Below are 16,037 nucleotides of genomic sequence, written 5' to 3'. Positions count from 1 at the left end.
TCCCTTATAAAACTGAATGCCTTCAATAGCACCCAAGTCACCTCTTGAATGCTTTGCTGGTTAGAAATTTCTTCCACCAGATACCCTAAAGCATCCCTCTCAAGTTTGAGGTTCCACAAATCTCTGGGCCTGGAGCAAATTGCCACCTGTCTCTTTGCTAAAACATAACAAGAGTCACCTTTGCTCCATTTCCAAACAAGTTTCTCATCTCCATCTGAGACCACAGCCTGAATTTCATTGTTCACATCTTTATCATCATTTTGGTCAAAACCACTCAACAAGTCTAGGAAGTTTAAATTTTTCCACATTTTCCTGTCTTCTTATGAGCCCCCCAAACTGTTCCAACATCTGCCTGTCACCCAGTTCCAAAGTTGCTTCCACATTTTCAGGTATCTACAGCACACCCCACTCTCCTGGTGTCAATTTACTGTATTAGTCTGTTTTCACACTGCTGATAAAGACATCCCAGAGACTGGGCAATTTACAAAAGAAAGAGATTTAATGGACTTCCCGTTCCACATGGCTGTGGGGGACCTCACAATCATGGCAGAAGGCAAAGAGGAGCAAGTCACATCTTACATGGATGGCATCAGGCAAAGAGAGAACTCGTGCGCGGGAGTTCCTCTTTATAAAATGATCAGATCTCATGAGACTGCACTAGCACAAGAACAACATGGAAAAGACTTCCCCCCATGATTCAGTTATCTCCCACTGGGTTCCTCCCACAACACATGGGAATTAAAAATGAGATTTGGGTGGGGGCACAGCCAAACCATATCAATAATGTTGTGTCCCTCTGATTTCAATATAATACCCACCTTTAGTTCTCTCAGTGGAGCTATCTCTGTCTCCTGGTTCTAATATTTGTGTTATTACCTCATTCATTCATTCATAGCATTGTGAGTCAGGAGAGCAAGTGATATGTGGCTAAAGCTCCGCTCCAAGGGTAGATTTCAGGTGCCATAGAAAGGAAATATTACTTCTGTGATTCAGATGAAGATCTAATTTCTAAGATGAGTAGGATGCACTACATCATCATAGTGAGAAATATTGATTAACTTTGTGCACAGACTGCCTGTACTTGAAAACCAGAGCCCAAGTTTCCTCATATTTGTGAGTTCCCAAGTGTCTGTTTTGTTTGTGGTAAAGATTGGACACCTGATCCCTCTTAAGATGTCCTTTATCTTGGGGCATATTGAAGTTAAGGGAGGAATGCCTCAAACATGCATCCATTCTCCTCTTTGAATGAATCACTGAATGGCATTTGAGATGTGAAAATGGATGAATTTGGCTTCCAACACACTGTGGACTCAGATCCCTTCCAGCCTGAGTAGCTGTTAAGGCAACTCTAAGATTGCCCTAAGCTGGATCTCTAATGTAGGTTTGTGTGTCTGATTGGAGAGCCTGACTTCTTATCCACCCTAACCCACTGAGTTAAGGAAACCCTCATCTTTTCTAGTCATAAGGCAGACTGATGAATATCAGGCCCAGCTTCTAATCTGGCCCAGGTCTACAGAGCTGCAAGAACACCACATACATAATGCTTACAGATTTAGATAGATCTATCGATAGATAGATGATAGATAGACAGGCAGATAGATAGATAGATAGATAGATAGATAGATAGATAGATACATAGATACATAGATACATAGAAATAGAGATATCCTGATAAGGAAAGAATAAAACGATGAATCTGGTAATAGCCGAGTGTAAGAATCAATCCCCTCAACCCACAGCCTAGCAGAAGCAGCCCCCTTAAACCCATGCTATTGGAGAGCAGCCTCCCTGTTCCTGGAGACAAGCCAATAACTTCATCTAAGACACCTACCTCAAAAGAAATAGCTTGTGTTAATATCCAGCACTGACATTTTTAATTGCTTCCAACCCATGACAAAAGTAACGTGTTACACAGCACAAGGAGCAAAATACAATCTCTAAACAGGTGGAAAATACCTTATATTTAGAAGGAAATACAGAAACTGGCTAATATGCATTAGCATCAACTAGGATAATATATGTTAGAACGGATTTTGAGATTGTAAAACTAGCAAGGAAAGGGAGCAGAATATGCAATCATAGGGGAGAACTTATTGACATATGATCACACACCTGTGATTCAGAGTTCACTGACTTGGAGCTGGCCTAATACGCTGCTAGGGTGTCATCTTTGAGGCTTAACCATGATAGCCCACTCAAACTTTCTTGCCAGAGTACTGAGGAATTGGTGAGAGGTGAAATGAAGTGGCAGTATTAGAAGTGACTTATTGAGTGAGACAAGAGGACCTATCTCTGAACTACTTTCCCTAAGAGGGCAGAGAAGATATTCCGATAAGGAATGTGTTGATGAGGAGGAACACTGACATTTTTTAGAAGCTTGATGTTGGCTCTCCTCTGCAAACCATGGTTGAAGTAAACTATGCTGCAATGGAGATTATAAGATTCTAAAATGGATGGTAGGGCCCAGGTGACAGCATAAAACCTCAGGGGCATGGTAGGTATCATTACCATAATGGAAAGCAAGGTCAGAGTGGAGTCTGGCTAACTTGACTGACAGAAATGTCAGACGCTGTGACAATGCCTTATAGATAGTAGTATTCCAGGGCTAGATGTACAGACAGCTGGCTGTACAACTTCTTTCATACAAAAATAAAAGATGTGACTTTAGGAGGCTGAGACAGGCGATCACAAGATCAGGAGATCGAGACCATCTCAATTGCCCTGCTACTCAAGCCATATGACTCAGCATAATTGATAATGCGTAAGGTATCTATGGTGGTTAAGGATGAAGTATCTAGCCATTATACAGGTGCTATAACACAGAATTCTGAGGTTCTGAAGAAAACCCATATCTCCTGTAAACTACTTGCCATTTAAAAACATACCCTCATATGCTATTAAGGCATAATAGAAATAGAGTGCCTAATCAAGAGATAGCAAGTGACAATATGACATGAGCTGCCCATCATAAGTTGTACATTTAGATTCACCAAGTGATAAGGTCTGACAGGGTAAACAGCAATCCACCCCATGATGGAAATGCCATATATGAGATCCAGCATGAGAAGGTATCAATAAATCAGCAGATTACACGAAACCATCATGACATTGACCATTGTTGCAACAATGCCCCCTCTCAAAACACTTCTATGATCATGGGTTAGGAGGTTATCTATGACCAGCTGACGGAAGAGGAAAATGTCAAGCTGAATGCACAGATGTCAGCACTACAGATAGCTGTAAATGTACTGCTCCTACACTTTAGCTTCAGTTGGAGTAGCCCTAAAGATTAGTTTCGAAGGAGAAACTCTTAGTTGGCAAAGCTGTGAACAGTACACCTGCTACTTCACTTTACAAAGGGACTAGTGGCTTGAAGTTGTTTCCTGGACTGTGGAGAACAACTTGGCTGGTGTGTCTGAGTCTTGGAATGAGAAGGGCTGGAAACAAAAAAAAGAAAATCTGGATTAGAGGCACATAGATGGAATTACGGGAATGGAAACAAATCATATGTATCTCTGTGACTCAATATTAATGGCCATGCAAGAGACCTGACTGGAGAGAAGGCACTCAACAACCAAGTGGATCTAATGACTCATGCCATGAATGTCAAACAACTTCTTTCCTCAGTTATCTTATTTCTGGCACATAAATCCATGAATTGTCTTGGTGGCAGGGATTAAGCCTAAGCATGAGCTCAACAGCATTGGTTCGCTCTTGTCAAAGGTGATCAAGCTACTGCCACTGCTCAATGTATATCTTTGCAAGAGCAACATCTGATGCTCTGCCCTCAATTCTATACCTTCCTTCAAAGACACCATCCAGCTACTTGGATCCATGTTGAATGCACTGCACCCATAGTAGTTATTCATCCTAACAAAAGTGGATATCAACTTCTATCCCATAAGATCGAGCATGACCTACCTGTAGTGATGTCTAATTTAATAGCACATCCTTGTTTGAATTTTCTTCTTTCCTTATTTCGCCACTAATTTTTCTCACTCTGACTTACTAAAACCACTTGCCAAATAAACTATTTGCATGCAAACTCTTGTATCAGGCTCTGTTTTATGGACACTTAGGCAATGATGAAAAACAACAATGATGTATATATTTTAGAAAATATAAATAGGTACCACTGTATAGTAACATAATAAACATTTTAAACATTCATAAATGAAAGCTATTAAAAGTTAATAAGTTTTCCATTTCTGGATAAGATGAAGTATACACATTTCTACCCCATTCCTGCTACTAAAATCAGTAACCTAACTTTTTACCTTAGGAATCTAGAGAATGTAGAGTAGATTAAATCTAAAATAAGCAGAAGAAGGAAAATAATTATTAGAGCAGAAATCCACAAAACTAAAAACAGGAAAAAATAGAATAAATTAGTAAAACCTAAAAGTGTTTCTTTGAAAAGATTAATATATTTGATAAGACATTAGCCAGGGTAACCAAAAAAAGGGGAGAGAGAAAGAAAAGTCACAAATTATCAATAACAGAAATAAAACAGGAGCCATCACTACTAACCCTATGGTTGTTAAGAATAATAAAATATTATCAACACCATTATCCACACAAATTTAATAATTTAAATGAAATGGACCAAGTCCTCAAATTTTTTAAAGAAAATACCATTTTATTTTATAATATTTCATTGAAATACACTTGATATTTTAATATGGAATTCATGTTTTTTACATTAAAAGCACTAGTGTCAGATATTAAGCAACAATAATTTAAAAATTTCAATGCATTTTTCAGAAATATTAATTGAATTTTTTACCTCATTGATATAAACTATTAGATTTTCTTTTTAAGAAAATTTCTGAAAATTTAAAACAATGGCAGAGAAACTTTCTTATATATTATCCCTAATTTCAACAGTTTTTACAAGAAAACAACCTGCAATTAAAATATATAGTTGTTGCATTATCTGTATGCAGTCTATGTGTGTGTGAATAAAATCTCAGCATGCAATAAATCATTTGGGCAGCCGTCAGCAAGATCGTTCATCCACATTTTCCTGAAATTCCATTTTTGGAAATATCCATTATTCAACAATTGAATTGTTTCTTAAAACAGACAGCCTTTTTTGGCTGTCTTCCTCACTGACACCGAGGGAGATTCTCTTAATACAGCCATCTACTCCTATGTGGAAGGCAGCTAGCATCATTGTATTCATGAACTGGCTGCTCTTGACCTATGACCCCACGCTGACTTAAGAGTTCCTGTATTCTAATATAAACTGTAGAAAAAGCAAACACTTTATTTTGAGTCTTTTAGCTCCAAATAGTCATTTGTCCCAAACCAAGCAAGGTTTATCATCTTGCTTATTTGTAGAATAGTTTGAATTGGTTCCAATAATACAAATGTTGACTAGGAAGTCATTCCAAACTGCTAAAAGGAGTATATGGACCAGAATCTAGAATTTTGAAAATAGCTCACAGAAAAAGCCTTCATTTGGGGAAATATGACAATTATCTTAGTATAGTTAAATACACACAATTAAAAAGTTAAAATCTGAAATGAATTGTTTTTCCTAACTTGAAATAAGATTTTTGTGAGAATAAATGTTAGAAAGTCTAATTTATTTAAAAAGCTGAATGTGAAAACAAATGCTAAGGTCTTAACCCAGACCTACCTGCATTTTTACTTCGTAGAATAAGTCAACTGCATTTTATTTGTGATGACATTGACACATATTCTTTTTTTCACAGTGATGACTGTTATAGTTGAAGTCTATCCTCCTGGATTTATGGGGGAAATGAGACCTCTTTCATAATTTCCCTTTCACTTTGCAGAAACTCCCTTAATAAAAATTATATTGCATTTCCTGTTTGATGGGACATTACCCACTTACCTGTCACTTAGTAAGTTAATGTTTTAATAGAGAGACAGACATTCATTCAAGACAATTACAAATAAAAATTGTAATACATTATAAACATTTACAATGTTGATTTCAATATGTGATGTAGAAGTTTAAAAATTATTTAATGGAGGCTGGGCACAGTGGGTCACGCCTGTAATCCCAGCACTTTGGGAGGCCGAGGCAGGCGGATCACGAGGTCAGGAGTTCAAGACCAACCTGACCAATACAGTGAAACCTCGTCTCTACTAAAAATACAAAAATTAGTCAGGCGTAGTGGCGCACACTTGTAGTCCCAGCTACTCGGGAGGCAAGAGAATCGTTTTAACCCGGGAGGCAGAGGTTGCAGTGAGCCGAGATCACACCACTGCATTCCAACCTGGGTGACAGAGCGAGACTCCGTTTAAAAAAAAAAAAAAAAAAATTATTGGAATCACTGAAATTGTGGAGTAGGGACTGCAAAGATCTATCAACCCACAGGGGCAATACAAATGCTAGCAAAAACTGTCAGAATCAACATTTTTTGGAACCCTAGAATTGAATCTCACACTGAATTGATTAGGTTTTATCATCAAAACAACTTGGCAATAATGAAGCCAATATTTTGCCCATGTACCCCCCTTTCATCATATATCATTCAATTGCTGCTACAGTCTTTGGCAACAACCATGTACTATGTTCTGGGAACATAATTTGGCATAGGATAATTGTCTTAAACTCTGGAAGTTGCTTCTCTTTTTTTACTCATACCCACGAAGAGCTTTCTAGAATACCAGCTTCAGGACTATAGAGATTTTTACTTTTGTTCTGTTCCATCTATAATGCCTTGAACAGTGCCTGGCACATAAGAGGTACCCAGTAAGTATTTGTTGAAAGAACTGAATGAATGAGTAGCATAGATGTCAAATCTCTTGAGTGCTGCTCTTTCTTGCATGTGAAAAAAAGTAAAATTCCTGTGATTTCTGAGACCTTAAAAGCCCTATCCAATTCCAATAGAACACATCTCAGAATGTAGCTGCTGAAACAAGCTCAGCACCATCCAAGCATCAGGAAAACTTTTGGCCAAAAGTAAATAGAAAAAAGATACAGTGTAATACTTTGAGATTTTTTTGGGTTTTAACTTAATTTCGCACAAAAGCAGAATAATTTTATTAATTTGGGGAATTTATTTATTGGAAATTCATAAGGAAAAAGAGCTTTTTTTTCCAAATTTGGGGCATCTCCATATTGTTGCCATTTTATTATTGGTCTATCTAAATGTGATCTTATAATCTTAGAACCTCTAACATATCACATTGAGAAGCATAGGACATAGGATGGGAAGTAGAACAGGGAGTAAACTTACAGCAAGAGACTGAGACTACAGAGACAGCAAGACTATGCTTGTAAATGGATAGTCTGCTGCTAGAGATGTGGAAAATCTTGCTTCTGAGAGTGTGAAGAAGTGGCTAGATGAAGTTTACAGTCAATTCAGGACTGTAGTGCCAGAAACACAAGGCTCAACAGACAAGTAGGAAAGTTTAAATATGCTGGATAGGAAGAAAACTTACCTCTAATTAGATCTGGTGACAGGAGGTTGCAGCTACACACTTTGTTTACCAAAAACTTAACTAATGGTTAAGATATGTGTTAAAATAACAAAAACCTGGTGGAACATTGGAATGAGAGTGGGTTGGAGATCCTCCATGTTCCTTACTGCTTGTTTCACTGTTGAAGGAAACTGATTTCAGAGTAACACTCCTAATCTTTCTCCCAACTTTCCTTCCTTAGGAAGAATGATTGAAGTTCTTGGTGAACTTTAGGAGAAAAAATTAAGTATGACTGGATTAGACCCTTCTTTTGTTTTTGGCTGTCTGCAAGGAGGATTCATTCTGGTTTTCTCTATGCTTATAATTTAAAATGGACCTGTCCTGTGCATCTGAAAGATGGTGAAAGCAGTGATTTTCTAGCAGTGCCAGAGACTGGATAAGTAAATCTGTTTAGTTCAGGGAGCAAGTATTTGCAAGCATTTTGGGTATATATTATTAGCAATAAAGCTAACATTTTTATGTCTATCTCTCTGTCACTCAAGTCTTATTTTTTAGTCAATTCTGACCTAGGGAACACAAAGAAGTATTTAACAAATTTCTGTTGTATTAATCTCAGAAAGAAAAAAAAAAGGTAGTTTAAATTTCATGAGTTTTCCAGAAGGGCTTAATATAAATATAAATAATAAGCATGAAGAGAAATGTGAGAAATATAATTTTTGTGGATTATTACTTTTTAGAAACTTTGGGGGATATTTCAGACAAAGTTTGAAATATAGAAATCACCCTACCAGACATGAGAGCATATTCCTCTTTCTGTGGAATTTCCTTGAGAGGCTTTTGTCAGTTCTATTCTTTAATGAGCAAGATGAAACAATTAGTCTGAGATACTTCTAATCCCAAAGTGTACTTCAAAAGCAATTATCTTCAGGTGTATTTACATATCATTTAATATAAATCTGCCTTTTTATTAAAAGGGAACATTCAATTTTATTTGGGATTTTAGGATACAAAGAAGTATTAAATGAGAAGTTTAAAAAAATCTTTCTCTAATTTGGAAAGTTTGTAGTGAGTTACTGGCACGGACTGATATAAAATAATAAAACATTTTGCTTCTGGATTGAGAGTCCAGCTGATAAATATGTGGTTGAACTACTTAGTATAATAAAATGTGAGGGTTTTGTTTTTAATGCAAGGGAGAGTTTTATGTGGCGCATTTGTGATAAACAGAATTCTTCCATTGTATTACTGGGACTGTTCATTGAACAATGGAGAGTATTTTACATATCTTTACTTGCCAGGGTTTCTGTCATCTAATGCCAGCCTTGGTTACTGGCTTCTGGGTATGCGCAACACTGATATTTCATTCTCTTTGGAAAGAAGGCATTGGTTTGTTGGTTGTGTGTGTGTTTGTGAGATAAAAGTAGTGGTAGAAATGTTTTGAAATTAGAATATCAGTTCTGATTCCAGGTAATATAAAATAAAGACACTTCATTCATCTCTGCCGCTGGCTACAACATAAAACTTGAGTAGAATGCATGGAGCAGTTATGTAAGGACTCTGAAATGTAAATAGCAGAAGGCAATTTGGGAAAGAACACCCACATTCAAAATATCCTGGACTGGCAGCGAGTTTAATGTTTTCTTGTTTTGGCATCCTCCAACTCAAATGTAATGTACTCGAAAACTGAGAAGTGAGCCTTGTGGCACAGAAAATGAGAACTCCAGAGAACGCCATCTAGTTCTGGCTCAAGGAATTGCAAATGCCTAATATTCGGAGAGCACACAGATAATCTTCCTTTTCCTTTCCTCCTTTGATACATACCTAACACCACATATGAAAAATTTTGACAAAATGCATCATCAAATTAAATGTAAAACCTAAGACTGCACAACATCTAGAAGAAAAGATAGGCCAAAGTTTTCTTAGGTGTAACACTAAAAGCAAGATTCAAAACAGAAAAAATAAACAAACTGGACGTGATAAAAATTAAAACTATCTTCCTCAAGAGATATGGTTAAGAGAATGTAAAGACAAGCTGCAGAGAGAAAATACTTTTCAACCAGATATCAGATAAAGGACATATATCCAGAATATATTTTAAAAACCTCAGAACTCAATATGAAGACTAAAACCCTAGCATAAATTAATATCTAAAAATTCAATAATAAGATAAACAACACAACATAAAATGAGAAAATTTTCAACAATCATTTTGTTAAAGAAGATATACACAATAAGTTAGCACATCAAAAGATGCCTAACATCATTAATTACTAAGGAAATGCAAATTAAAACCAAACTAGTTCAACCATTGTGGAAGACAGTGTGGCGATTCCTCAAGGATCTAGAACTAGAAATACCATTTGACCCAGTGATCCCATTACTGGGTATATACCCAAAGAATTATAAATCATGCTACTATAAAGACACATGCACACATATGTTTATTGTGGCACTATTCACAATAGCAAAGACTTGGAACCAACCCAAATGTCCATCAATGATAGACTGGATTTAGAAAATGTGGCACATATACACCATAGAATACTATGCAGCCATAAAAAAGGATGAGTTCATGTCCTTTGTAGGGACATGGATGAAGCTGGAAACCATCATTCTGAACAAACTATCACAAGGACAGAAAACCAAATACCACATGTTCTCACTCATAGGTGGGAATTTAACAATGAGACCACTTGGATACAGGAGGAGAACATCACACACCGGGGCCTGTCATGGGTGTGGGGGGGAGGAGGGAGGGATAGCATTAGAAGATATACCTAATGTAAATGACAAGTTAATGGGTGCAGCACACCAACACGGTACATATATATGTATGTAACAAACCTGCACGTTGTGCACATGTACTCTAGAACTTAAAGTATAATAAAAAAACAAAAAGAAAAAGAAATAAATAAAAAAAAATAAAACCACAGTGAATTAGCACAGTGCACTTATCAAAATGAGTAAAATTAAAGGATTGACAATGCCAAGTTCTGGTGAGGATATGGAAAAACTAGAACTCTCATACACTGCTGGTGGGAAAAATTTGTGCACAAACGTGCATAGCAACTTCACATAAATTAGCCAAATACTGTAAATTGGGAACAACCCAAATGTCTATTAAGAAGTAGATGAGAGGCCGGGCGCGGTGGCTCAAGCCTGTAATCCCAGCACTTTGGGAGGCCGAGATGGGCGGATCACGAGGTCAGGAGATCGAGACCAGCCTGGCTAACATGGTGAAACCCCGTCTCTACTAAAAAAATACAAAAAACTAGCCGAGTGAGGTGGCGGGCGCCTGTAGTCCCAGCTACTTGGGAGGCTGAGACAGGAGAATGGCGTAAACCCGGGAGGCGGAGCTTGCAGTGAGCTGAGATCCGGCCACTGCACTCCAGCCTGGGCCACAGAGTGAGACTCCGTCTCAAAAAAAAAAAAAAAAAAAAAGAAGCAGATGAATAAAATACAAACTTTGATATAGCTACATATATCCAGTTAGCTAACTATCATCCATCAATAAATCTGATTAATTCAAATGAATTGTTGGTGTACATTACAACATAGGTGAATCTCGAAATAATTATTATGAGTGAAAGAAGCCACACAAAATAAAGTAGCTACTATATAATTATATTAATATGACATCACAGTAAATGCAAAATGTGTAGGTATCTAGGGAAGAAGACAGGAGTTTCAGGGACTAGAAATAGTAAGACAATACAAAGACGAATGAGGAAACTTCTGGGAATGATTGAAATATTCACTATTTTGAGTGTGCTGATAGTTTCATGGATTTATACCTGTGTCAAAAACTACATTATATAATTTAAATACATACAATTTATTGAATGTCAGTTATACCCACTTAAAGCCATTTAATAAAGTAATGAAAAATACATACCATGCAAATACTCAGCAAAAGAATGCTAGAGTGAATATATTAACATCTGAAAACTTAGATTTCAGAACAAAAAAAACATTAACAAGTATAAAGACGGACATAACAATAGTAAAGGATAAATTGATCAAGAAGATCTAAAAATCCTAAATGGGTATGTGCCTAACAACTAAGCTTTAAAATATATTTAGCAAAAAGCAAAAATTAAATGAGAAATGGAAAATATACAGTTATAGTTGGAGGTTTTATTAAGAGTATCTTAATTAATAGAATAAAGAGTTTAAGCTTGAAGCAGATCTAGACAAAACTATTAACTAACTGATCTGATTAATACTCATAGAGCACTCCACCCAACAACTTGCATAATAAACATTTTTTCAAGTGCACATGGGTCATTTACCAAGATAGACCCTATTTGGACCACTAAACAAACATCAACAAAATTAAAATAATTAAAATTGTACAAAGTACCTACTGTGACCAAAATGGAATCAAACTAGAAATACATTATAGAAATATATTTCACAATCCTCATCATTTCAGAATTAAACGGTACTCATAAATAACTCAATATGTCAAAGGGGAAGACATAAGAGAATTAGAAAATGTATTAAAGGAAAAAAATCAAACATAACAATTCTTGTTTTTTGAGATGCTTCTAAAGCAATACTTAGAGGGAAATATATAGCATTACATTTTCAGAATAACAAAGAATAAAGATTTCAAATCAATGATCTAAGCTTCCACATTAAGAAACTAGAAAAAGAAGAGCAAATTGTACCTACAGAAAAAGAGGGATGAAATAGTAAAAGTAAGAGCAGAGGTAAAAGTAAGAATCGAAAAGCAGAGAATCAATAAAGAAAATGAATGAATTCACAAGTTTATTGTTTTAAAAGGTAAAAAAAAAAAAAAAAAAAAAACTATAAGGAAAAAACAAATTACCAATTATAAAATTAAGGGTATAACATCACTACAGATACTACAGGCATTAAAAATACAATAAGGGAATATTATTTAAAAGTTTATGCTAATAAATTTGCAACATTAATGATATGAACTAATTCCTTTAAAGAAACTACCAAAGATTACTCGAAAAGGAATTTATAGCCTTCATAGTTCTATACTTACTAAAGAAATTATATTCATAGTAAATGTCTTTCCAACAATAAAAACTACAGATCCTGATATCTTCACTAGGGAATTCTATGAAATATTTATGGTATAAATATTACTAATTCTATAGAAATATTCTGTAAAACAGAAAAGAAAGTGTTAGTTTACATCTTATTTTATGAGAACAGAATTTCATTGAAGACATACAGACAACATTAAAATGAAAACTACAGACCAATAACTCTTATTAATGTAGATGCAAATATTCTTAAGAAAATATCAAGTGCAATTATTTAAGGACATATAAAATGATAATATATTATCAAAGATAAGAACTACCCAAGAATCCAAACTTGCTCAAATATTAAAAATCAATTAATGCAATTTACTATATCCATACATATACAAGGGAATATCAACCTATACATAAGAAGCATTTCACAAAATTCAACATCCATTTGTGATAAAATCTTCCAATCTCTTGAAATAAAAAGGGACTTCCTCAAAATTGTAATGGTTACTGATATAAAATGATAGAAGACTGAATGCTTTTCTCCTAAGTTTGGGAGCTACACAAGGATGTCTGCTCTCACCAATATATTTAACATAATACTGGTGTTCCCAGATATTGCAATAAGGAAAACAAAAAAGATTAAAAAACAAAGATTTGAACGGAAGAAATAAAACTATCTTTATTTTCTATGTCATGACTCCTTATACAGACAATGCCAAAGAGCTTATTAAACAGCTGTTCTGTCTAATAAATTGAGTTTAGCAAGATTTCAGGATATAAGGAAAATATACAAAAATCAATGATATTTTTATATACCAGCAATAAAAATTGGACATTGAAATGAACAATAAGTAATTTAACAAGTGCATCAAAAGATGAAATACTTAGGCATAAATCTAACAAATTATTTGCAAGATTTCTATACCAAAAAGTACAAAATCTTGCAGAGAGAAGTCAAAGACCTGAAAAAAAAATTCCAAATAATTGGAATTCTAAAAATGTCTAAAAAATCTCAGACTGGATCCATTGATACTTAGATCAAAATTGTTATCAAACACCTGTTGTTATCAAATACCTATTGTTAATCAAAATTCCAATAGGCTTTTTCTCTAGAAATGGGAGTGCTGATTCTAGAAGGTATATGAATTCCATAATTTGAATGTTTGTGCCCTCAAACCTCATGTTGAATTTGATCCCCAATGTTGACAGAGGGGGGCCTAATGGGAAGTGTTCTGGTCTTCAGATAGATCCCTCATTAATAGATTAATATTCTCCCTGGGGGAGGGGGTAAGTGAATTATCACTCCTATTAGTTTCTGAGAGAGATGGTTGTTAAAAAGAGCCTGGCACCTCCTTCCCCTCTCTCTTGCGTCCTATCTCACTATGTGCCTTCCATTATGAGTGGAAACAGCCTGAGGTCCTTACCAGATGCAAATGCTTAAACATTAACTTTTCCAGACATCAGAATCATGAACCAAATAAACCTTTTTCTTTATAAATTACCCAGCCTCAGGTATTCCTTTATAGCAACAGTAAACAAACTAAGAAAATGGAAAAGCAAAGAACGTAGAATAGCCAAAACAATTTTGAAAGTGAACAAACTTGGAGGACTCACTGTATCTGTGATTACATAAAGCTACAATAATCAAGACAATGTGCTATTGGCAAAAATATAGGCATGTAGAACAATGGAACAAAAGAGCACATCCAGAAATATAACTGTACACATAATGTCAGTCATTGTTCATCAAAGATACCAAGGCAATTCAAGAAAGAAAAGATAGTCGTTTCAATAAATGGTGCTTGAACATCTTATGTGTGGAAAAGAAGTGATCCTTGACCTATACATACCTTACATAAAAAATTAACTTGAATTTATGAGTTCAGGGACTTTATGGGAAATCTCTATACTTTCCATTCAATTTTACCTTAAATCTAAAACTGCTTAAAAAAAATGTATATATACATTTATAAAACTTTAAATATTTTAAATTAACTTCAAAGGGATCATAGACCTAAGTATAACAGGAAAACTATAAAGTTTCTAGGGGAAGACAAAGGTGTATATCATAGCGAACTTTGTTTAGGTAAAGATTTTTAAAATGGGACACAGAAATCAGGAATGATAAAAAGAAACAAAGTAAATTATATTTCATCAAAACCAATTATTTTGTTTATTTTTTCAATAGACACAACTGAGAAAATGAAAAGGTAGGCCACAAACTGGGATAAACTTTGGCAAAACATATGTCCACACACACACAAACACACACACACACACACACACATAATTACAAGAAGACAACATCCCAATAGTAGCTTTAGAAAAGATTTGAGTAGACACTTCACCTAAGAAGATATAAAAATTGCAAAAAAGCACATGTTATGGCAGCATAAATGACTTACCACTTTAGTCCTATTAGAATAGTTAAAAATCAAAGAAACTAACAATGGCAAATAATGATGAGGATTCAGAGCAACAGAAACTCTCATTTATTGCTGGTGGCAGTGTGAAATGGTACATCCAAAGTCACTTTGGAAAGCAGTTTGGCAGTTCTTAAAAGAATAATCATAAACTAAATACTTCTTTGTTTTTAATGTGGTATGTGTGAGTTTTCTAGTACTTCTCAAATCCACTGCTTGATGCCTTTTATTCTTTGTGGAAAGTTCTTGAACACATATCCTACAAATAATGCATTTTCCAAATTATCTCTCCCCTCTCCGTTTCACACTCTAATTACATATCTCTTAATTTTTTGTCCTGTAAATCACTCATGAACTCTTCCACATTTTCCAACTTTGTTGTCACTCCATGTTGCTGTTCATATTATAGCTTACCTCTCTTTCAAATTGGTTTTATACCATTTACTGTGTCTAAGCTGCTATTGAATAAAATCCTTGGGTACATTATTTAAAAAATCATTTTAGGTATTTCATTTCAAAAAATTTTCTTCTGGGATAAAGAACTTTCTTTTGGATCAGTTTTAATTTTTTTAGTTCTATCAGACTCAGTTTTAATTTTTTTAGTTCTATCAGACTTTGCTCTCCAAATTTAAAGCTATGCATTTGATGCATAAATTTTCATATCTAAAAATTCTTTGAACCAATATGAGATACCCCTCAAAGAACTTTCGAGAGTGGTTGTTCTTAAATTGCATTTGGTCGGGTATAATTTATTACTGCTGTGGTGTGTCTATTCACTTATGTTCAATATATCATTTTATATCCCCTAAGAGACTTTATAAAGTAAATTTTTAGGTGCCTATGTAAACACAAATGAATTTTCCATGTAAAATCTTACAATATGATGTGAACAATAATTTTTACTGTCATCATCTATGTCACCTGCTATCCTTCATGCATAAAAAGATTTACCATAAGGAATTGGCTTACACCATTATGGAGACTGAGAATTCCAAGATCTGCAGTAGGCAAGCTGGAGACCCAGAAAAATCAATGGTATAGTTCTGCTCCCAGTCCCAAAGCTTGAGAACCAGGATAACCAATGGTGTAATTTCCAGCCCAGAGTCCAAGTCTGCAGGCAGGAGAAGACCAGCTTCCTAGCTTGAACACAGTCAAGCAAAGAGAAATAATTTTTATTTACTTAGACTTTTTT

This window comes from Trachypithecus francoisi, unplaced genomic scaffold (assembly GCF_009764315.1).
Source record: "Trachypithecus francoisi isolate TF-2019V2 unplaced genomic scaffold, Tfra_2.0 Lachesis_group6, whole genome shotgun sequence".
NCBI classification, from domain to species: Eukaryota; Metazoa; Chordata; class Mammalia; order Primates; family Cercopithecidae; genus Trachypithecus; species Trachypithecus francoisi.
This window is presented reverse-complemented; position numbering follows the sequence as displayed.